Here is a 25,820-nt window from a genome sequence, read left to right on the forward strand (position 1 = left end):
GTATTGCATCTATCTTGTATGGTGTACAGTTTGTAACCAACAAGGGAGGTATGCTCACGGATACGTGAACATCTATCAACCATTAGAGTTGGTAAAAGCAGGACCCCCATAGTAAATCATTTTGTTAATACACATAACAAAGATTGCGCAAGCCTTAGCTGGATGATAATTGAGAAAGTCCAGGCCCGGGGGAGGGGTGGAGACAAGTTCCAGATTTTATCCAGGCAGGAGATGTACTGGATATTCAGACTTCAGACCAAGGTACCCTTTGGTCTGAACTCTGAATATGACTTTATCAATCATTGGAATTGATCTTGTCATCCGCCTATCCCCCGGGTCCCTTCATAAGCAAACCATCATCACCCTTATGTATCTCAGCCTCATATACTTTTGCTCCATATTAACTGATAGCACTGATGTGTGCTTAGGATTGATGAGTACCCTCAATTATACTTGATAATAAAAGCCCCAGTCTTAAGTTATATCAAGTTATACCAAGAAGCATATATTGCTTTTGCTCCTTAATTTCTTATCTTTTCTTATCTAAGGCCCTGTAGGGTATAAATGTTACACCCTCAGTAGTGGATACTATATAAAAATCTAATTAGGCAGTTCAGTTCCTTTAAGAGGGATTCCAGGGAAAATTTCTTTATATCTTTGTTTATATCCATTTACCCATCAGTATGGGCCATCTCAAATTACTTATGAGGGCAGAAACTATGCAATGTATCAACAAGGATGGAAAGTAATGTTTGAATACATAGAATTTAAGATATTGTTAAAGTGGATATTTTACATTGTGAGAATCAAAATATACATTCTATCACATTGTTTAAAAAAAGAGTGTATTATGTAATGTACCTTTAAAGCCCTAATTGATGTTTAAAATTTCCACCAATCAAATCCCAGTGTGGGGGTTTTTAAACTAGAGTGTGTGTATGGTGTTTTAAGACTATGAGTACGGCGCAAGCCGAAACATGTTAGTCTATTTTTTTCTCCAGTAGGGCATGTACCCTCCATGTTTTAATTATATCTAAATAAAGAGACTTTTATTTTTAACTACAGCAACTGACATCTTGTTTATTTTTGAGCTTTATTTTTTGCCCAAGTCAGTTGCTGTTTTCTCACAGAAGCTGCACTGCAGTCCGGACTTGCCTTTAACCCTCTCTCTGGATGATACCCTTTTTACCTGTTCCCTGAAGATATAGCAAACAGCATTTGAAAAGATTTTGGGAAGATTTTGGGAGTACCTGCATACGGCTCTATTGGTCTTTACAGACAACAGGAGACAACAGGAGACAGCAGGAGTCCCATGGCAGAAAGTTTAGTGCTGGCCCGCTGATTGGCTCAAGCTCCATCAGGCTCCAAATGTCCAAGGCGTACCGCAAGCTGACTACAGAATCCAGGAATTGACATCACGTCACACGTGGGGTGACACGGAAGAGTCGGAAGACGCTGAATCCGCATGGTGTGGACGGACGAGGGTCCGGAACAGCGTTCAACAAGACCGAGGAGGTCTAAAGTCAGAGGTACCGGGGCATGAAAGGGAGCGGAGGTATACAAGTTATACATAAGTAATATATATTTGTCTTCTGACCGGGACTTTCGAAAAAAACCTGCCTGAACTTTGCTATGTTTGCACTATCTCTACAAAGGCTATTGGTTACATATTGATACTTGGGAACATGTTATACAGGGCCTGTTTAAACAGCGCAGTACACAAAAGCAGAAGTTACGAATGGTAGTGCTGGTCTGATTTGATTGATTTTTTATTATCCAAAGAGAGAGGGGGGCATATAATTATAATTACATTATTATTACTGCAACATAATTGCCCACAGAATTAATAAGAAATTCACAGCTTAAAGCTTGTCTGGACATTACTTTAAAGCAGTTACCTTGTTTTGTTGCTTTGAACCATTTCCTTTTTTGCTATTAAGTCACTGCTGACAACCTATTTAACCCCCCACATCCTGAAAAGCCTCTGGGAAATGATGGAAGGTTTGCATATTTGCCTCATATATTTCTCACAACCAGAGGCCAGGTACTGTATGCATGAAGAAACCATACACCCCCATTAGACAACCACAAACCATTGCTTTGTAATAAATAATGAGAATAGGAGTGTAAAGACTCCAAAGGACAGTACTTGTTCTGCCCTCTAAAACCTACTGCCCTATGCACAGGCCTAGTAGCCAAAATAAGCTTTAATAAGTAGCCAAATAGCTTTAAAAGTAATGAACTATTTTACACTGACATTCTAAATCCCCTTGATCTATTTTGATCAGTAACATGTTCATGTAGATATTTCCACCTCCTCCTCCCACACCTCTTGAATTGAAAACTAGACATGACTAAGAACTAGTACATGAAATTAACAAAGTCCTCCTGAACAGAACACTAAACAAAGCATAGCTCACAGAGTAAGACACAATGACAAGTACAGGTAGCCCTCAGTTTATGCCGGGGTTAGGTTCCAGAAGGAATGGTTGTAAATCGAAACCGTTGTAAATTGAAACCCAGTTTATAATGTAAGTCAACGGGAAGTGAGGGAGAGAGGTTCCAGGCCCCTCTCAAAATTGTCATAAGTAACACCTAAAACATTATTTTTAAAGCTTTGAAATGAAGACGTTAAATGCTAAACAGCATTATAAACCTAATAAAATAATTATACAACACAGACTTCACTTGCATTTTTCTGCAAACAGTTCTTTCTATGCATTCCAATCTGGACTGATTTATAGACAGGAAGATCTTGTTCCTTTAAAATCTGCTCGATAGCTCAGGTCTGGTTAAACTGATTAATTTCAGCTTGCTTGACTTTGCTGCAACACAAGCGGACAGCTCCACCTACTGGCTATTTTAATCAATGCACTGCTTCTCAATGCTTTTCAATAGCAGCCACATGACTGGAAAAAAGGTTGTTATTCTGAAACGGTGTAAATTGAACCGTTGTAAAACGAGGGCCACCTGTACCAGGGAATGCATTGAATTAGCAAATCTTAAAAAGTCATCTTTAATTTGTTTGAAACATTCTTCTTACTCTTTAGCTTATCAAGTTGTCCCTAGTACTTGCCTGCTGTGACAGTTTCAATTACGTTGTGATGGGACTCTATATTACAATTGAAAAATAGTATTTGTTTATATCAATAACAGGTTAATAGAAGACTAGGATGTGTGCTAGCTTACTGACTGCTACATAACATCAGACATGTTCTCCTGAGGTTTATATTAAGGGAACTCTTAGGTTGTTTCTGCTGCTTGGATAAGGTATGTGGCTTTTTAGCAATATGCAACTGGCAAATATATTTTAGATCCCCTTGTACAATCACTATCACCTAGATTACAAGTTTTGCGTTCGTGCTTTAACGCTGAAATTAAAACAGTTCAACAGTAATGCAGCCATTACGAGTCTTGTCGGTATAGCTGTACCACAAGCATTTTAGCCTGTAACGCAACTTCACTCCCGCACCCAAAAAAATGACGTTTTTGTATGGGATTACCATAGCGCTGCCATTACAAGTTTTGCGGTGAGGCTAAAATACTTGCATTCCAGCGTATACCGACACGATACGTTCCACAATCTGAGACCAGTAGTAATTAGTTTTGTGCCACAAAACTGTTACACAAAACTCATAACTAAACTGTTACAAAGTACACTAACATCAATAAACTACCTATTAACCACTTAACCGAGGCCCTCCCTCATCGCAAACACTATATTAAAGTTATTAACCCCTATTCAGCTGCTCCCCAACATCGCCGCTACTAAATAAAGTTATTAACCCCTAAACCTCTGGCCTCCCACATCAATGCCACTAAATAAATCTATTAACCCCTAAACCGACAGCCCCCTACATCGCAATAAACTAAATTAAACTATTAAAATGACAAGATCCCTAAAAGGGCCTTTTGTAGGGCATTGCCCTAAATAAATCAGCTCTTTTACCTGAACAAAATATAAAGACCCCTCCAACAGAAAAACCCACCACCTAACCAACCCCCCAAAATAAAAAACCTAACTCTAACAAAAACCTAAGCTACCCATTGCCCTGAAAAAGGCATTTGTATGGGCATTGCCCTTAAAAGGGCATTCAGCTCTTTTTCTTGCCATGAAAAGGGCATTTAGCTCTTTTAAGAAACACCCAAACCCTAATCTAAGATAAAAACCCACCCAAAAAAAGATTAAAAAACCTAACACTAACCCCCGACGATCCACTTACAGTTTTTTAAGTCCGGACATCCAGGCGGCAAGAAGTCTTCATCCAGACGGCGAGGTCTTCATCCATCCAGGCAGCATCTTCTATCTTCATCCAGGCGGCATCTTCTATCTTCATCCTGGCGGGGTCTTCTATCTTCATCCTGGCGGCGCGGAGCGGGTCCATCCTGAAGACATCCAGCATGGAGCATCCTCTTCATATGGTCGCCATCATATACTGAATCTTCAATGCAAGGGAGCCTTTTCAAAATAGCGTCCCTTGCATTCCTATTGGCTGATTTGATTTTTGACATTCAAATCAGCCAGTAGGATGAGAGCTACTGATATCCTATTGGCTGTTCAAATCAGCCAATAGGATGAGAGCTACTGAAATTCTATTGGCTGTTTAAACCAGAATTCCCTGATGGCAACTCAGTAGTAAGCAATAGTAATAATATTATGCATGCTGTTTTGTGTAATGATTTTGCGGATATATAGATACATAGATTGATGATAGATTGATGATAGATAAATAGATAGATAGATTAATGATAGATTGATATATATATATTGATGATAGTTAAATAGATATATTTATTTATTTATTTATATATATATATATATATATATATATATATATATATATATATATATATATATATATATATATATATATATATATATATATATATATACAGATATAGATATAGATATATAGATAGATGATAGATAGATAGATAGATAGATTAATGATAGATAGATTAGATAGATAGATAGATAGAACTGCAAAATGCACTAATAAAAGGCCTCCCTGTATTAGGATAGTGCACATTCTCCACACACCTATGTATTGACTGGCTGTTATGGGCCCCCCCAGCACTTGGGCCCTGGTGCCACTACACCTGTTGCACTAATGACAGTGCCGCCCCTGGACTTTAGGAAAGTGCTGTCCATCTAACATGTCAAAATCTGTTTTAAATGTGTTTTTATTATACCAGTCAAACATACAGTTCTCCTTGTGAACACAGTTTGAGACACCCTCACGGCATTGCCAGCATTCAGAGATGATAGACAGGGTCTACAGTTCTCAAACTCCAGCAAAACAAATGGGTCAGATAAAAGTTGTGGATGTTCATGGAGGAAAGTAGAATCGATACATAAAGAGGTAGTTTCTGTATCATCATCAAAAGGACATGAAAGTGATATTTTCATGGTTCAGATAGAGCATAGATTGTTAGAAAAGCGGGAGTGTTTTTTTAATTGTATACTTTACCTGAATAATAAAAGTATCATTCTGTTACTGAGAGAGAATGTAAAGAATCTAAATAATAGAAAAGCCAATATCCCTGAACAGGTGATACTAAATTCCTGAGGCAAACCTGACAGAGCAGAGCAGAGATCTGCACAGAACATGTCTAGTTACAGCAAGTACATGGAGAGGAGAATGTGAGGAGACAACAAGAGAGAGGAACAGTAGATCTTGGGTACAGAGAAAGGGTGGTGGGTGTGAGAGTACCTGCAAAAAGGGCAGGACTTGTTGTTGAGGGCTTTGTGTGATAGTGACAGCAATAGTGATTTTATTGTTGAGGCCTAGGAAAGTTAATAGCAATTCAAAGAGATGTAGAAAATGAATAACAGTGTGTAAAGAAAATTCTAAATTCATAAAGCACTGCAGGAAGCTCAGGCAATTATGTGAGAACAGCTGAAGTTGGGCATCAATTATCAACATATGAAGACCAGGCAGATGATAGACCATGTGTAAAGAAGTAGATTTTGGTGCCATCCACATAAAAGGATTTAGTGAACCTCAGAATATTTTATTAAGGAGTTCAGTAATTATATGCAGAATGAAAAGAGAAGGGGACAAAGAACGAAGCCTTGTGGAACCCTAACAAAGATTTCAGTAGCGGACCTACTACCTATTAACCCCCTAAACCAAGCCCCCCCCACATTGCAAACACTAAAATAAAAATGTTTAACCTCTAATCTGCTGAACCGGACAGCAAAGCCACTATAATAAACATATTAGGGGTTAATAAACATATTAACCCCTAAACCCCTATGCATTCCAATCTGGACTGATTTATAGACAGGAAGATCTTGTTCCTCAGGTCTGGTTAAACTGATTAATTTCAGCTTGCTTGGCTTTGCTGCAACACAAGCGGACAGCTCCACCTACTGGCTATTTTAATCAATGCACTGCTTCTCAATGCTTTTCAATAGCAGTCACATGACTGGAAAAAAGGTTGTTATTCTGAAACGGTGTAAATTGAACCGTTGTAAAACGAGGGCCACCTGTACCAGGGAATGCATTGAATTAGCAAATCTTAAAAAGTCATCTTTAATTTGTTTGAAACATTCTTCTTACTCTTTAGCTTATCAAGTTGTCCCTAGTACTTGCCTGCTGTGACAGTTTCAATTACGTTGTGATGGGACTCTATATTACAATTGAAAAATAGTATTTGTTTATATCAATAACAGGTTAATAGAAGACTAGGATGTGTGCTAGCTTACTGACTGCTACATAACATCAGACATGTTCTCCTGAGGTTTATATTAAGGGAACTCTTAGGTTGTTTCTGCTGCTTGGATAAGGTATGTGGCTTTTTAGCAATATGCAACTGGCAAATATATTTTAGATCCCCTTGTACAATCACTATCACCTAGATTACAAGTTTTGCGTTTGTGCTTTAACGCTGAAATTAAAACAGTTAAACAGTAATGCAGCCATTACGAGTCTTGTCGGTATAGCTGTACCGCAAGCATTTTAGCCTGTAACGCAACTTCACTCCCGCACCCAAAAAAATGACGTTTTTGTATGGGATTACCATAGCGCTGCCATTACAAGTTTTGCGGTGAGGCTAAAATACTTGCATTCCAGCGTATACCGACACGATACGTTCCACAATCTGAGACCAGTAGTAATTAGTTTTGTGCCACAAAACTGTTACACAAAACTCATAACTAAACTGTTACAAAGTACACTAACATCAATAAACTACCTATTAACCACTTAACCGAGGCCCTCCCTCATCGCAAACACTATATTAAAGTTATTAACCCCTATTCAGCTGCTCCCCAACATCGCCGCTACTAAATAAAGTTATTAACCCCTAAACCTCTGGCCTCCCACATCAATGCCACTAAATAAATCTATTAACCCCTAAACCGACAGCCCCCCACATCGCAATAAACTAAATTAAACTATTAAAATTACAAGATCCCTAAAAGGGCCTTTTGTAGGGCATTGCCCTAAATAAATCAGCTCTTTTACCTGAACAAAATACAAAGACCCCTCCAACAGAAAAACCCACCACCCAACCAATCCCCCAAAATAAAAAACCTAACTCTAACAAAAACCTAAGCTACCCATTGCCCTGAAAAAGGCATTTGTATGGGCATTGCCCTTAAAAGGGCATTCAGCTCTTTTTCTTGCCCTGAAAAGGGCATTTAGCTCTTTTAAGAAACACCCAAACCCTAATCTAAGATAAAAACCCACCCAAAAAAAGATTAAAAAACCTAACACTAACCCCCGACGATCCACTTACAGTTTTTTAAGTCCGGACATCCAGGCGGCAAGAAGTCTTCATCCAGACGGCGAGGTCTTCATCCATCCAGGCAGCATCTTCTATCTTCATCCAGGCGGCATCTTCTATCTTCATCCTGGCGGGGTCTTCTATCTTCATCCTGGCGGCGCGGAGCGGGTCCATCCTGAAGACATCCAGCATGGAGCATCCTCTTCATATGGTCACCATCATATACTGAATCTTCAATGCAAGGGAGCCTTTTCAAAATAGCGTCCCTTGCATTCCTATTGGCTGATTTGATTTTTGACATTCAAATCAGCCAGTAGGATGAGAGCTACTGATATCCTATTGGCTGTTCAAATCAGCCAATAGGATGAGAGCTACTGAAATTCTATTGGCTGTTTAAACCAGAATTCCCTGATGGCAACTCAGTAGTAAGCAATAGTAATAATATTATGCATGCTGTTTTGTGTAATGATTTTGCGGATATATAGATACATAGATTGATGATAGATTGATGATAGATAAATAGATAGATAGATTAATGATAGATTGATATATATATTGATGATAGTTAAATAGATATATTTATTTATTTATTTATATATATATATATATATATATATATATATATATATATATATATATATATATATATATATACAGATATAGATATAGATATATAGATAGATAGATGATAGATAGATAGATTAATGATAGATAGATTAGATAGATAGAACTGCAAAATGCACTAATAAAAGGCCTCCCTGTATTAGGATAGTGCACATTCTCCACACACCTATGTATTGACTGGCTGTTATGGGCCCCCCCAGCACTTGGGCCCTGGTGCCACTACACCTGCTGCACTAATGACAGTGCCGCCCCTGGACTTTAGGAAAGTGCTGTCCATCTAACATGTCAAAATCTGTTTTAAATGTGTTTTTATTATACCAGTCAAACATACAGTTCTCCTTGTGAACACAGTTTGAGACACCCTCACGGCATTGCCAGCATTCAGAGATGATAGACAGGGTCTACAGTTCTCAAACTCCAGCAAAACAAATGGGTCAGATAAAAGTTGTGGATGTTCATGGAGGAAAGTAGAATCGATACATAAAGAGGTAGTTTCTGTATCATCATCAAAAGGACATGAAAGTGATATTTTCATGGTTCAGATAGAGCATAGATTGTTAGAAAAGCGGGAGTGTTTTTTTAATTGTATACTTTACCTGAATAATAAAAGTATCATTCTGTTACTGAGAGAGAATGTAAAGAATCTAAATAATAGAAAAGCCAATATCCCTGAACAGGTGATACTAAATTCCTGAGGCAAACCTGACAGAGCAGAGCAGAGATCTGCACAGAACATGTCTAGTTACAGCAAGTACATGGAGAGGAGAATGTGAGGAGACAACAAGAGAGAGGAACAGTAGATCTTGGGTACAGAGAAAGGGTGGTGGGTGTGAGAGTACCTGCAAAAAGGGCAGGACTTGTTGTTGAGGGCTTTGTGTGATAGTGACAGCAATAGTGATTTTATTGTTGAGGCCTAGGAAAGTTAATAGCAATACAAAGAGATGTAGAAAATGAATAACAGTGTGTAAAGAAAATTCTAAATTCATAAAGCACTGCAGGAAGCTCAGGCAATTATGTGAGAACAGCTGAAGTTGGGCATCAATTATCAACATATGAAGACCAGGCAGATGATAGACCATGTGTAAAGAAGTAGATTTTGGTGCCATCCACATAAAAGGATTTAGTGAACCTCAGAATATTTTATTAAGGAGTTCAGTAATTATATGCAGAATGAAAAGAGAAGGGGACAAAGAACGAAGCCTTGTGGAACCCTAACAAAGATTTCAGTAGCGGACCTATTCAACAGAGAGCCCTGGTGCAAAAAATTTTTTTTGGGCCTCCAAAGGTAATTTAGTTGTAAGCAATAGTAATAGTATATATGCTACTCTATATAATGATGTGATAGATAGCTCATCTGCATTAGGATTGTACACTGTCTACACATGCTTATGTATAGACTGGCTGCTATCAACCACCCCCCAGCACCATTGCACCTGCTGCACCAATGGTAGTTCCGCCCCTGAGTAGTAAAGGGGCAGAAGAAGTCCCAGAGAAAGACAAACTGTGAGTAAAGTTAGAGAGACAGGAAGAGCATCACAAGAGGGTGTTGTCACATCTTCCAAAGTTTGGCTCTGAGGGTAATTATTATCAGTGTTACAGGCTGCAGATTTGAATGATTTACATGTATTAAACCTTTACACCTAGTGCTAAGCAGGTTATTTGTCATAGTAGCAGTGATCTTTGTGGAGTGGTGGGTGAGAAACAAGATTGCATGGCGCAGATTTAGGGCTAGATTACGAGTGGTGAACGCCAGCGATATCAGGTTTAACAGCCATTTGGGTGCAAGTTAAATTCTGCTCGTATTACAAGTTGAAACTAAATGCGAACACGTGAGCGCAACCAGGATTTATGCTAGAATGATTATCACGACCTTAGAGCTCAGGTTAACTTACGCTGGAATAAAAAGTACAGTTACACTCATAATAACACTGGCCTAGATAACGAGTTGTGCATTAGGGTTAAAAAGCAGCGTTAAGAGGTCCTAACGCTGCTTTTTAATGCCCGCTGGTATTACGAATTTTGCAGGTACAGGTGTACCGCTCACTTTTTTGGCCAGACTCGGAAATACCGCAAATCCACTTACGTCAATTACGTATCCTCTTTTTTCAATGGGACTTGCATAGCGCCGGTATTACGAGTCTGACCAAAAGTGAGCGGTAGACCCTCTCCTGTCAAGACTGGTACCGCATTTTAAAGTCAGTAGTTAAGAGTTTTACACTATAACGCCGTGGCATAAAACTCTTAACTAAAGTGCTAGAAAGTACACTAACACCCATAAACTACCTATTAACCCCCTAAATCAAGCCCCCCCCACATTGCAAACACTAAAATAAAAATGTTTAACCTCTAATCTGCCGAACCGGACAGCAAAGCCACTATAATAAACATATTAACCCCTAAACCGCCGCACTCCCGCATCGCAAACACTAGTTAAATATTATTAACCCCTAATCTGCCGTACCTAACATCGCCGCCACCTACTTACATTTATTAACCCCTAATCTGCCGCCCCCAACGTTGCCACCACTATACTGTTTTTAACCCCTAAATCTAAGTCTAACCCTAACCCCCCTAACTTAAATATAATTAAAATAAATCTAAATAAAATTACTATAATTAACTAAATAATTCCTATTTAAAACTAAATACTTGCCTATAAAATAAACCCTGAGCTAGCTACAATATAACTAATAGTTACATTGTAGCTAGCTTAGGGTTTATTTTATTTTACAGGCAACTTTGTATTTATTTTAACTAGGTACAATAGTTATTAAATAGTTATTAACTATTTAATAACTACCTAATTAAAATAAAGACACATTTACCTGTAAAATAAAACCTAACCTAAGTTACAATTACACCTTACACTACACTATAATTAAATTAATTACAATTAAATAAAATTATCTAAAGTACGAAAACCCCCCCACTAAATTACAGAAAATAATAAAGAAATTACAAGATTTTTAAACTAATTACACCTACTCTAATCCCCCTAACAAAATAAAAAGGCCCCCCAAAATAAAAAAAGCCCTACCCTACACTAAATTACAAATAGCCCTTAAAAGGGCCTTTTGCGGGACATTGCCCCAAAGTAATCAGCTCTTTTACCTGTAAAAAAAAAATACAAATACCCCCCCAACATTAAAACCCACCACCCACACAACCAACCCTACTCTAAAACCTACCCAATCCCCCCTTAAAAAAACTTCTTCTGCCCGGATTCAATGAAGACTTGTGCCGGTCCGGATGTCCTCTTCTGCCCCATCGGTGCCCGGCTGGGTGAAGACGGCTCAAGGTAGGGTGATCTTCAATGGGGTAGTGTAAGGTTATTTTAAGTGGGGATCGGGTGGGTTTTAGAATTAAATTTCTTGTAATATTTTTAAATTTTTTGTAATTTAGTGTTTGTTTTTTGTACTATAGTTTAGTTTATTTCATTGTGTTTTATTTTAGATAATTGTTAATTTATTTAATTTATTTATTGATAGTGTAGTGTTAGGTGTATTTGTAACTTAGGTTAGGATTTATTTTACAGGTAATTTTGCAATTATTTTAACTAGGTAGCTATTAAATAGTTATTAACGATTTAATAGCTATTGTACCTGGTTAAAATAAATACAAAGTTGCCTGTAAAATAAATATAAATCCTAAAATAGCTACAATGTAATTATTAATTATATTGTAGCTATTTTATTGTTTATTTTATAGGTAAGTATTTAGTTTTAAATAGGAATAATTTATTTAATTTGAGTAATTTTATTTAGATTTATTAAAAATAGATTTAAGTTAGGGGGGTGTTAGGGTTAGACTTAGGTTTAGGGGTTAATACATTTAATATAGTAGCGGCGATGTTGGTGGCGGAAGATTAGAGGTTAATAAATATAATGTAGGTGTCGGCGATGTCCGGTCGGCAGATTAGGGGTTAAATAATTTTATTATAGTGTTTGCGATGGGGGGCCCTCGGTTTAGGGGTTAATAGGTAGTTTATGGGTGTTAGTGTACTTTTTAGCACTGCAGTTAAGAGCTTTATGTTCCGGTGTTAGCCCATAAAACTCTTAACTACTGACTTTTATATGCGGTAGGAGTCTTGGAGGTAGAGGCTGTACTGCTCATTTCTTCCAAGACTTGTAATACCAGCATTAGGCAAATCCCATTAAAAAGATAGGATACGCAATTGACGTAAGGGGATTTGCGGTATGGAAAAGTCACAGAGGAAAAGTGAGCGGTACACCTATACCTGCCAGACTTGTAATACCAGCGGGCATTAAAAAGCAGCGTTAGGACCCTTTAACGCTGCTTTTTAAGGCTAACGCTGAACTCGTAATCTAGTCGTTTTTATTTTAAAAATTGCATTTTTAAAATACGAGTGCAAAAAAAATTCTTCTAGCGATGTTAACACTTGAATGCGAGTGCAAACAACAGCTCCACTCGTAATCTGGCCCATAAAGTGTATTTGTAATGTAAATGGTAAGAAATGGTTATATTCTGTAGGGTAGAAGAAAGTCTTAGATGGGAATCTGGATTCCTACACAAAGGGGCATATTTATCAAGCTCTGTATAGAAACTCTCTTGAAGGCTCGCCGGAAGCAGAAGTTATCAAGAAGTTATGACCGCTGCTCGATAACTTGTCCGTCTGCTTTGAGGCGGCGGACAGAATTTGATTGGGTTGATTGACACCCCCTGCTAGCGGGCGATTGGCCAAAAAAATCTGCAGGGGGCGGAATTGCACCAGCAGTTAACAAGAACTGTTGGTGCAATGATAAATGCCGATAACGTATGCTGTCAGCATTTATCGATTGGGTATCGATGTGCAGCGGACATGATACGCTACTTCTTATCATGTCCGCTCGCACATTATCATTTCCGTTTGCACATGGCTTATAAATAGCTTTCAGTAAAGGAGATGTCTGTTGAGGAACTAACATTATTTAGTTTCAGGTATTTCTGTTATTCATCAAGATATTATGGAGAGGCAAATGACAGCTTCATATACAAAATAAAAAATGAAAAGAAATCTATATGAATACAGAATTCATAAGGACAATGACTATTTTTCTTCTGCTTTAAGAACCTTATATTAAAAGGCAAATCATTAACAAACCATTTTTTCTTGCAAGTGTTACATTTAGTGCTTATGACAGAACAATTTTAACAGATTCTAGCCAATACATTTCAAAACAATGCTATTTATTTGCAATAAAGCATAAGGATAAACTTCAATGTTTTGAAAATACTAAAACCGTTGAAAACATGATCAGTAACATAACATGATATACTGTCGTCTATTCATTTACATGAAATAGCATCTTCCATCAAGAAACATTTTTGGCCGTATGCAAAAAAAAAAAATTAAATGCTTCTGTTACCGGGCTTTTGAGAGAACTTTTCTCTTGATCTGCCAAAAATAAACTGAAAGGCAAAAAAATGAAATGCACTTTCTTTAAATGATGCATTCACCATTATTTACTATTTAATTTACGAGAGTTAAAGTTAAATGTGTATGCAGGTAAGTTACACTAAAGTCACGATTAAACTTTCATGATTTAGACAGAACATGCAGTTTTAAGAAACTTTATCATTTACATAATCAAATTGTGCACAATTTTTTATAGGCACATTTTGTAAGCCACCAGTCTGTGATTAGCTGATGGATGTCACATGATGCAATGGTCTGACAAATTAAATTTTTTAATTTGACAGACAAAAAAATCTACTGCTGTACCACTCACTGACTACACATGCAGTCACGAGCCGATTAAGGAGACTACACGTGCAGTCAGGAGCCAAAGCCGCCAATGGGAATAGTTTCAGTTCCCACTGAGCTGCGCCAATTGGTTAAGATGATCTGTGACCCACTAGGTATCAATCATGTGTCAACCATGTGATATGCATAGCAGGCAGGCGGAAAGTCAGAAACCCAAAAAAATTTTTAAAAAAAAATTAAATTTAAAAAAAATTGTGCTGAAGCAGGGACACACCTACACACTGCTGCCGACACACTAGTGTGTCCCGACACACAGTTTGGAAAGCACTGCTGTAAAGCCTTCAAAACCAAATTAAGACTCCAAGGAGGAGACATTTATTTAATGACATGCTTGATACAAACTAAAGCCTGAACAAAACAGTGAATATCAGGAAGCTTAGAAATTTTTCTGTTAAATAAAACAGAAAGAGCAGAGATTTGTCCCTTCAAGGAACTTGCAGACAAACCCTTATCCAAACCATCCTGAAGAAACTGTAAAATTCTAGGAATTCTAAAAGAATGCCAAGAGAATTTATGAGAGGAACACCATGAAATGTAAGACTTCCAAACTCGATAATAAATCTTTCTAGAAACAGATTTACAAGCTTGAACATAGTATTAATCACAGAGTCAGAGAAACCTCTATGACTAAGCACTAAGCGTTCAAATTCCATACCTTCAAATTTAATGATTTGAGATCCTGATGGAAAAACGGACCTTGAGACAGAAGGTTTGTCCTTAATGGAAGTGGCCAAGGTTGGCAACTTGACATCCAAACAAGATCCGCATACCAAAACCTTTGAGGCCATGCTGGAGCCACCAGCAGCACAAACGATTGCTCCATGATGATTTTGGAGATCACTCTTGGAAGAAGAACTAAAGGCGGGAAAATATAAGCAGATTGATAACACCAAAGAAGTGTCAACGCATCCACTGCTTCCGCCTGAAGATACCTGGACCTGGACAGGTACCTGGGAAGTTTCTTGTTTAGATGAGAAACCATCAGAACTATTTCTGGAAGACCTCACATCTGAACAACCTGAGAAAACACATCTGGATGGAGGGACCACTCCCCTGGATGTAAAGTCTAACGGCTGAGATAATACGCTTACCAATTGTCTATACATGGGATATGAACCTACAGAAATTAGACAGGAGCTGGATACCGCCCAAGCAAGTATCCGGGATACTTCTTTCATAACTTGGAGACTGTGAGTTCCACCCTCATGATTGACATATGCCACAGTTGTGATATTGTCTGCCTGAAAACAAATGAATGGTTCTCTCTTCAACAGAGGCCAAATTTGAAGAGCCCTGAAAATCGCACAGAGTTCCAAAATATTGATTAGTAATCTCGCCTCTTGAGATTTCCAAACCCCTTGTGCTTTCAGATATCCCCAAACAGCTCCCCAGCCTGAAAGACTTGCATCTGTTGTGATCACAGTCCAGGTTGGACGAACAAAAGAGGCCCCTAGAACTATACGATGGTGATCTAACCACCAAGTCAGAGATAGTCGAACATTGGGATTTAAGGATATTAATTGTGATATCCTTGTATAATCCCTGCACCATTGGTTCAGCATACAAAACTGGAGAGGTCTCATATGAAAACGAGCAAAGGGGACCGCGTCCGATGCTGCAGTCATGAGACCTAAAACTTCCATGCACATAGCTACTGAAGGAAATGACTGAGACTGAGGGTTCCAACAGACTGCAATCAATTTTAAACGTCTCTTGTCTGTTAGAGACAGAGTCATGGATACTGAATCTATCAGGAAACTTAAAAAGGTGACCCTTGTCTGAGAAATCAAAGAAATTTTTGGTAAATTGATCCTCCAACCATGTTTTTGAAGAAACAACACTAGTTGATTCGTGTGAGATTCTGCAGAATGTAAAGACTGAACTAGTACTAAGATATCGTCCAAATAAGGAAACACCGCAATAACCTGTTCTCTGATTACAGAGAGTAGGGCACCGAGAACCTTTGAAAAGATTCTTGGAGCTGTCGCTAGGCCAAAAGGAAGAGCGACAAATTGACAATGCTTGTCTAGAAAAGAGAATCTCAGAAACTGAAAATTATCTAAAGGAATCAGAATATGAAGATATGCATCCTGTAAGCCTATGGTGGACATATAATGCCCTTGCTGAACAGAGGGCAGAATAGTCCTTATAGTCACCATTTTGAAAGTTGGTACTCTTACATAATGATTCAAAATTTTCAGATCCAGAATTGGTCTGAATTAATTTTCTTTCTTTAGGACAATGAATAGATTTGAATAAAACCCCAGTCCCTGTTCCTGAAACGGAACTGGCATGATTACCCCTGAAAACTCCAGGTCTGAAACACACTTCAGGAAAGCCTGAGCCTTTACTGGATTTGCTGGGATGAGTGAGAGAAAATATCTTCTCACAGGAGGTCTTACTCTGAATCCTTGAAAAATCTTAATCTGCCCCCCACCAGCTGAGCTGGAATGAGGTCCACACCTTCATGCAGACTTGGGGGCTGGCTTTGGCTTCTTAAATGGCTTGGATTTATTCCAATTTGAAGAAGGTTTCTAATTTGAAACATATTCCTTGGGGGAAGGATTAGATTTAACCTTAGGTATTTTATCCTGAGGCAAAAAAACTCCCTTCCCCTCAGTAACAGTTGAAATATTTGAATCCAACTGAGAACCAAATAACTTATTACCTTGGAAAGAAAGATGTAGCAATCTGGAGTTAGACGTCATGTCAGCATTCCAAGATTTAAGCTACAAAGCTCTTCTAGCTAAACTAGCTAAAGACATATATTTAACATCAATTTTGATGATATCAAAAATGGTATCACAAATAAAATGATTAGCATGTTGAAGCAAGCGAACAATGCTAGACAAATCAGAATCCAATTCTTGTTGCACTAAATTTTCCAACCAAAAAAATTGATGCAGCTGCAACATCAGCCAAAGTAGCAGGCCTGAGAAGATGACCTGAATATAAATAGGCTTTCCTTAAATAAGATTTAAGTTTCCTATCTAAAGGATCTTTAAATGAAGTACTATCTTCTGTAGGAATAGTAGTATGTTTAGAAACTCCAATGTAACTGCTGGCAAAGGATACATTTTTTTAAAACTTTGAAGAAGGAATAAAAGAAGTACCAGGCCTATTCCATTCCTTAGAAATCATATCGGAAATAGCATCAGGAACTGGAAAAACCTCTAGCGTAACCACAGGAGGTTTATAAACAGAGTTTAAACATTTACTAGTTTTAATATCAAGAGGACTAGTTTCCTCAATTTCCAATGTAATCAACAGTTCTTTTAACAAAGAACTAATATACTCCATTTTAAATAAATAAGTAGATTTGTCAGTGTCAATATCTGAGGAAGGATCTTCTGAATCAGATAGATTCTCATCAGAAGAGTATAATTCAGTATGTTGTCCGTCATTTGAAATTTCATCAACTTTATGAGAAGTTTTAAAAGACCTTTTACTTTTATTAGAAGGCGGGATGGCAAACAAAGCCTTCTGAATAGAATCAGCAATAAATTCTTTTAAATTCACAGGTATATCTTGTACATTAGATGTTGAAGGAACAACAACAGGCAATGTACTATTACTGATGGACACATTCTCTGCATGTAAAAGTTTATCATGACAACTATTACAAACCACAGCTGGAGATATAATATCCACAAGTTTACAACAAATGTACTTAGCTTTGATAAAACTGTTATCAGGTAGCAGGGATCCAACCGTGATTTCTGAGACAGGATCAGATTGAGACATCTTGCAAATGAAAGAGAAAAAACAACATATAAAGCAAAATGATCAATCTCCTTATATGGCAGTTTCAGGAATGGGAAAAAAATGCAAACAGCATAGCCCTCTGATAGAGAAAAAAAGGCAAGAGGCATATAGGAATGGGGTTTTAAATAATGAAAATATTTGGCGCCAAGTATGACGCACAACACAAACAGAAATTTTTTTTTGCTGCTAACATCCAGATATGACACACTCGTGTCATTGAAAACGCAACCCTGTGAAAGGACACAGCGTCTACTAAGACGCCGGAAATTATGAATTTGCGTCTAGCATAACTTTGCACCAAAAAATCTCGCGCCAAAAATGACGCAATATACTTTGGCATTTTGCGCCCTCACGAGATTAATTCTGCCTGGGAATTTAAAATGACAGTCAATTGAAAAAAGACTATACCCCAGGTAACAAATAAATTTTTCCTAAAAAATGCATTTCCCAGGTATGAAACTGACAGTCTGCAAAAGGAAATATACTGAAACCTGAATCATGGCAAATATAAGTACAATACATATATTAAAACTTTAAATAAATGCATAAAGTGCCAAAACATTGCTGAGAGTGTCTTAAGTAATAAAAAACATACTTACCAAAAGACACCCATTCACATATAGCAGATAGCCAAACCAGTACTGAAACGGTTATCAGTAGAGGTAATGGAAAATGAGAGTATATCGTTGATCTGAAAAAGGGAGGTAGGAGATGAATCTCTACGACCGATAACAGAGAACCTATGAAATAGATCTCCCGTGAGGAAAACCATTGTATTCAATAGGTGATACTCCCTTCACATCCCTCTGACATTCACTGTACTCTGAGAGGAATCGGGCTTAAAAATGCTGAGAAGCGCATATCAACGTAGAAATCTTAGCACAAACTTACTTCACCACCTCCATAGGAGGCAAAGTTTGTAAAACTGAATTGTGGGTGTGGTGAGGGGTGTATTTATAGACATTTTGAGGTTTGGGAAACTTTGCCCCTCCTGGTAGGATTGTATATCCTATACATCACTAGCTCGTTGACTCTTGCCAATTACATGAAAGAAAAAGCCATTTTGAAGCTACATTGGTGCTGCTCTCTAGACATTGCTTCATTCAAGTGATGGTCAGTCTTTGTCAGCCAATACAAACTTGGGAGTAGTCCCTATCAGCCAGTGAGGAATAAATGCTTTTAGTAGAATTTGTGTGCAAGAATGCATATATATATATATTATATATATATATATATATATATATATATATATATATATATATATATATATATATATATATATATATATATATATATATATAATCAAGATAAAGATAAGCACTCACTGGATTTAAGTACAATAACTATTTATTACTACCAATAAATAGTTATTGTACTTAAATCCAGTGAGTGCTTATCTTTATCTTGATTGAATACCCTGCCAAGCACCCTGGTCTATGTTTGGGTTGGCGAGTGAGAGTGCACTAACTTGGAGTCTATATATATATATATATATATATATATATATATATATATATATATATATATATATATATATATATATATATATATATGAACCTAACCCCTTTACTACCTGGAATTTCAGAGACGAACTTGCCCAAAATACTGGATAATTTTTAGCATTTTCGCTATCACTCCATTTAAACAGAAATAGATCCTTGTTTGTTCGTTTTTTTATTTACCTGTCAAAACTATATATATTTTTTTAAGCAGACAACCAAAGTTATTGAACTAGGCCCATTTTGGTATAGTTCATGCCACCAATTCACTGCCAAATGTGATCATATAAAAAACATTGTTAACTTTTTCACAAACTTTGGGTTTCTCACTGAAATTATTTACACTCCACTTGTGCAATCATGGCACAAATGATTGTAAAAGCTTCTCTGGGATTCTCTTTGTTTAGAAATGGCATACATACATGGCTTTGCCATTGTTTTTTGACAATTAGAATGCAGCTAATTTCAGCTGTGCATCACACTTCTATTATTCTTGGCAGTGAAGGGGTTAATCAGGTAGTATGTAAGGTTGATTTTAGCTGTAGTCTAGAGATTACCCTCCACCTGACGCTTACCATCACCTGATCCCTACCTGATCCCTCTCAAACAGCTCTCTTCCATCCCTCAACCCCCAATGGTCAACACCATCTTAGGTACTGGCAGACAGTCTGCAAATATGAAAATTTAAAGGGATACTAAACCCAAATTTTTTCTTTAAAGGGACACTGAACCCCAAATTTTTCTTTTATGATTCAGGTAGAGAATACAATTTCATACAACATTCCAATTTACTTCTATTATCTAATTTGTCATCTTGATTGTAAATTCCCACAGGAATAGGGCCCTCAATTCCCCCTGTATTTGTCTGTAAAATGTTGTCATTTATTGTATTGTTTCTCCATTGTACTGTTCCTTATACCATGGGCAGCGCTGCAGAATCTTTTGGCGCTTTATAAATAAAGAATAATAATAATAATAATAATTTTTAGATATCCTTTGTTGAAGAAATAGCAATGCACATGGGTGAGCCAATCACACGAGGCATCTATGTGCAGCCACCAATCAGCAGAAATCTAAAGCTTAGGAGCCGGCACATTTTTGGTACAGAACCTGGGATGTGCTTGCTTATTGGTAGCTACCTGTCAGCCACCAATAAGCAAGCGCTATCCATGGTACTGAACCTAAAATGTGCCGGCTCCTAAGCTTTAGATTTCTGCTTTTAAAATAAAGATAGCAAGAAAAATTGATAATCGGAGTAAATTAGAAGGTTGCTTAAAATTACATGTTCTATCTGAATCATTAAAGAAAAAATAAATTGGGTTTAGTGTCCCTTTAAGGCAATTTTTAAAAAAAAATTTTTAATGTATTTTCTGCAGTGTATGATCCCCCCTTAACCTCCAACCTCCCTGATCCCACCCAAATAGCACTTTAACCCTCCCCCCAACTAGTGTTTGTCATCTTAGGTACTGGCAGCTGTCTGCCAGTATCTAAAAAACACTTTATATATATATTCCAGCGATCATTAGTTAGGGACCCCTCATCCCACATTTTTTTCTGTAGTGTAGCTCCCCATCCCTCCCTCCCTCTCCCTTTATTTTAATTTTTCATTAATGTAAGGCCATCCCACTCCCTCCCCCTCCCTCCTCCCCTCTGCTGCTGGACCGCCCACGCGCCTCCCGGATTCCCTACCACACCTCCCGCCGGCTCCAGCAGATGATCATTACAGACGGTGACATACACAGTGTTACCGTCTGTAACGTCATGGCAAATGCCTTTATATGGAACCGGAGCACCAGATGCACTCCGGTTTCATATGAAGACAGATGCCATAAGCTCAGGAACTCCAGCTCTCAGCTGTAACTTAACAGCCAAGACTGCTGGAGCGTCCTGCAGCTCTGACGTTGTGCAGTACCATAAGCAAAGTACCGCACAATATATATATATATTATTATGGCTTGGGGTTAAATGGACATGAAACCCCAAAAAATTATTTCATGATAAAGATAGAAAATACAATATCAAAAAAGTTTCCAATTTACTTCTATTATCAACTTTGCTGCGTTCTCTTGTTATTCTTTGTTGAAGAGATACCTAGATAGGTAGCGTGCACAAGTCTTCAGCACTACATGACAGGAAGTAGTGCTGCCATCTAGTGCTCTTGCTAATGTATAACATTGTTGCAAAACTGCTGCCATATAGCACACTCCTGAACTTAGCTTCCTGCTTTTCAACTAAGAAAAACAAGAAAACAAAGACATTTTGATAATAGAAGTAAAGTACAAAGTTGTTTTATATTGTATCCTCTTTCTGAATCATGAAAATGGGGGTTTTATGTCCCTTTAACCTTTTCTGCATATGAAATATGTTTAATATATTTGATTGCTGCTTTTCACTTAGAATAACAGTATATTCCTTGTTTTTTTCCTTTTAGCAATCTTACTTGAACAGGCAAACTCTTGTAAAACTGAAACCGCCACCTATAGTCAAAATATGAATACTGCAGTATTCTCAATAGAAAATCTATGTAAACAAGAGATGGCAGCAGAAATCAAGGTACAAGTGAGAGTGGGAGAAATAGAGAGAACCTAGCCCATTTGAAAGGATGTTCCTGCAGCTGCTTGGAATAAAACAATTATCTGCAACTTTTTTATATTTTCTCAATCACATTTTAGGCTTTTTTAACAATTGAAAATGAAAATATCAGTATCTAAGTATAGAAAGGAAGAAAGAAAGATGTTAAGAAGGCCTTTGTGTATATATTCAGAGATACAATTAGAAGGTCTGCTCTTCCTGTCTTGCAGGCTCAGCTCATTTGAATGTGCATGTTGTTGAGAAAATTGGGTTGTGCTTTCAATGAGGATCAAAAACAGCTATTTCAAATACAAAAATATTGGAGCTATTTCCCATGCATTCAACGCTCTGCAGCTGGTGTAACAATTCATTAGAAACACATTGGCCCAGCGATATTGCTTATTGCATTTTGTGCTATCATTAGCCTTCCACTTGTAATCTGGCCCATTATGGGTGAAACCAGTTTTACCAGACAGTGCCCTTTTAATCATTAACTAACATAGTATATGATACCCTGGTTACTTGGCATCTTTTGGAGATAAGTTTGACAAAAACTTATATTTAAATAAAATTATGTTGGATTTGTGGTTTCAAATGATGGGGATGCAAAAAAATGCTAAGCTATTTTAGTCCTGTCTGCAATATTACTGGATATCATTTTATAATGTGCTAATTAAGTGATGGAGTCTAGTCAAGATTATATAGCCTGAAATGTAAAAATTGTAAAGGACCCTTTAAGACTTTAGCAGTGTGATGTACTGTCAGCAGACAAATATGTGTCCTGTAAAAGCTAGTATTTTGTAAGTGACTTTTTATAGAGTTGCCAAGGTTTCCAGTAAAGGGTAAAGCTTTTGAAGTTTGCTTAGAAAGCTATTGTGGTGAGAATATATCCCTAAAATACAAAACGGTCTATCAGTCATCAGCTGGCTCAGAAGAAGAGACAGAAACATTACAAACACGGCTGGTAAACAGTGTTTATGTGCATTATAGGGATATTAATGCAAACATACGGGGAGGCACCAGACATGATTTCTTTAACAGCCATAAAATAAAGACTTTATCCATCTACATAGTACATTTCTAAATGCTTTTATTGAAAATTCTTGGATCTTAAACAGAAATTTGTAGAAGGTATAATGTGGATTGTTTTCTCTTAATGCAGAATTAAACTTAAAGGGACACTGAACCCAAATGTTTTCTTTTGTGATTCAGATAGAACATCCAATTTTAAGCAACTTTCTAATTTACTCCTGTTATAAATTTTTCTTCATTCTCTTGCTATCTATATTTGAAAAAGAAGGCATCTAAGCTTTTTGTTTGGTTCAGAGCTCTGGACAGCACTTTTTTTTTATTGGTAGATTAATTTATCCACCAATCAGCAAGAACAACCCAGGTTGTTCACCAAAAATGGGCCATCATCTTAACTTACATTCTTGCATTTCAAATAAAGATACCAAGAGAATGAAGAAAATTTGATAATAGGAGAAAATTAGAAAGTTGCTTAAAATTACATGCTCTATCTGAATCACGAAAGAAAAAAATTTGGGTTCAGTGTCCCTTTAAAATTTCATGCTCTATCTGAATCACGAAAGAAAACATTTGGGTTCAGTGTCCCTTTAAACAATTTCTATCATCTATATAAAAAGAACATTATTTAAACATTTACATTAGTTTTTGTTGAAGGGAAAGACAAGTCAAAATTAAACTATCATGATGCATGCAATTTAAAAAATAACTGAAAAGCTAAACATGGGTTGGCTCGTATGCTAATTTCTAAGCCCTTGAAGGCCCGGCCGCCTCGTATCTAAATGCATTTGATAGCTTTTCACAGCTAGAGGGCATTAGTTAATGTGTGCCATATAGATAAAATTGTGCTCACATCCTTGGAGTTAACTAAGATTCAGCACTGATTGGCTACAATGCATGTCTGCAAAAATAACTGATATAAGGGGGCTGTCTGCAGAGGTTTAGATACAAGGTAATCACAGCGGTAAAAAGTATATTAATATAACAGTGTTGGTTATGCAAAACATGGGAATGGGTAATAAAAGGATTATTTATCTTTTTAAACAATAACAATTCTGGAGTAGACTGTCCCTTTAAGTGAATGTACATGTTTCATGAATACAGGTGAAAAAGTTCACTTGGAGGGACTATAATGCTTACTTAAGCGTGCTGGAGCGCCGTGCTAACTTGCTCCTCTTCTTCACAAAGCCCCGGCCACGCTATCAGGAGGTTTAGTGTTGCGGCTCCCAAGGCCTGCACTAAAGGACCTTCTGTTTGTGCGGCTGGGCTCTGTGAAAAAAAAGGTTGGGTTAGCGCCTCTCTCCGCCCAGCTATGGTAAGTGTTTTTAACTATTTAAAGGAAATTAATGAATAATGCTGATTTGTTTCATTATTCCTTCTTTTTCTTTAAATATTGTGCAGCATTTGTTCGTATATTCATATACATGTTATCTTGCAAAACAAACATGAACTGCTACAAATGTGGAAAAGTCAAATTTACAACTGCAACAATTTAAAAACATTTTGGCAAAGTGTAATCTGTAAATAAAATACATGTAATTGTTAATGATTTGAATGTCTTTTTTATGTTAATAGTGTCTTCCTGTTTAGAACTTTATCTCGGCAATCACATGCATTCTGGGGTGTTCTGGGATGTGCTTGGCCAATTGTTATGATTTTTTTATCTACACAGTAACTCAGAATGCAGGATGCAATTGTCCTTACAAAGGGCCCAATGTAAGGACAATTGCACTGAAGTGACGGACATAACCCCCCCCCCCCCCCGAAGACGGTTTGACTGAAATGCCCTACTCTCGTGCATGTGCTTATATAGTGATGCATCTGGGCATTGAATGTTCAGTGTCCACTGCCCATTCACTGCAAAAACAGGTGGATTTGTTCCTAAGTGGGGAACCTAATTTGGCCCTAGCTTCAACATGAGGCTCAAAGTATTGAGTCTTGCAGCCCTGTCTCGTCATCTTAAAGCTGATAGAGTTATCTAATTCTTTGTTTTATTTTCATTTTTTTTTTACTTTTTACTAAATGTCTTTTGTGCAGAAATTAGGGGGACTATTTTATAGAGTGTAATTTTTTTGTAATTTTAACTTGTTTGTTTTTTAAAACTTTTTTATGATGCTGGTATGGTAGAAATTGTTTCATGCTGAGAGAAGTTAATAGGTTTAAATGAAGCTGGACTTGCCCCTCGCTGCTCTGATGGAGGGGGGTGTTAATCTATATGAATTTTGACATTTTTGAGAGATGAGTTAGAAGCTATTTTTTTCAGTGAGTTTTAAAATTGTATTGAATTTAGCTCAACAAGTAGTACTGAGATTTTTCCTTTCATCAAAAACATTTTCTTGTCCATTTTGGAAGAAGAACAAGTATTGTACCAAGTCAGTCTCATTTCTCAGCATTTAATTGTTTACTTATATGAAGTTTATTACATCCTGCCAGTTAAGACCAAAATACTTACAAAAACTTGTTAGTATTCATTTGTTTACTTTGAGTGACCTTTAAGGTGTTAAATACTGACCTCTAGCATGCTGGAGATCTGCGCTAACTCAGATCCTTCGTCTCACAATGCTGGGCCGCACAAATAGAGGCTTAACACGGCAGATCCCAAAGCCTGCATTAAAGAAGAAGCCCTTTTCATTCAAATACCTTGTCATATACAATATACCTTTTAACCCCCTTATATACATTTTTTTAATCAATATTTAGATTAATAATTTTTATCACATTGTGTATATATGAACGTAACACATTATTTTAATGTATTTATGTTGTTCGGAGCACTTTTTTTTTTAACTCGAGGGGCATATTTATCAATGTGCGAGCGGACATGATACCAAGTAGTG

At 37.2% G+C, this 25,820-nt stretch overlaps 1 long non-coding RNA gene across 1 annotated transcript in view; it reads left to right on the top strand.

Moving 5' to 3' along the window:
• Window positions 1-1,409: 1,409 nt before the first annotated feature.
• Window positions 1,410-25,820, top strand: part of LOC128649998 (uncharacterized) — a 161,146-nt gene continuing 136,735 nt past the window's right edge. Inside the window, exon 1 of the long non-coding RNA XR_008400713.1 lies at window positions 1,410-1,529. This is a non-coding gene — a long non-coding RNA (uncharacterized LOC128649998). The remainder of the gene's footprint in view (window positions 1,530-25,820) is intronic.

This window comes from Bombina bombina, chromosome 1 (genome assembly GCF_027579735.1).
Source record: "Bombina bombina isolate aBomBom1 chromosome 1, aBomBom1.pri, whole genome shotgun sequence".
Taxonomy (NCBI): Eukaryota; Metazoa; Chordata; class Amphibia; order Anura; family Bombinatoridae; genus Bombina; species Bombina bombina.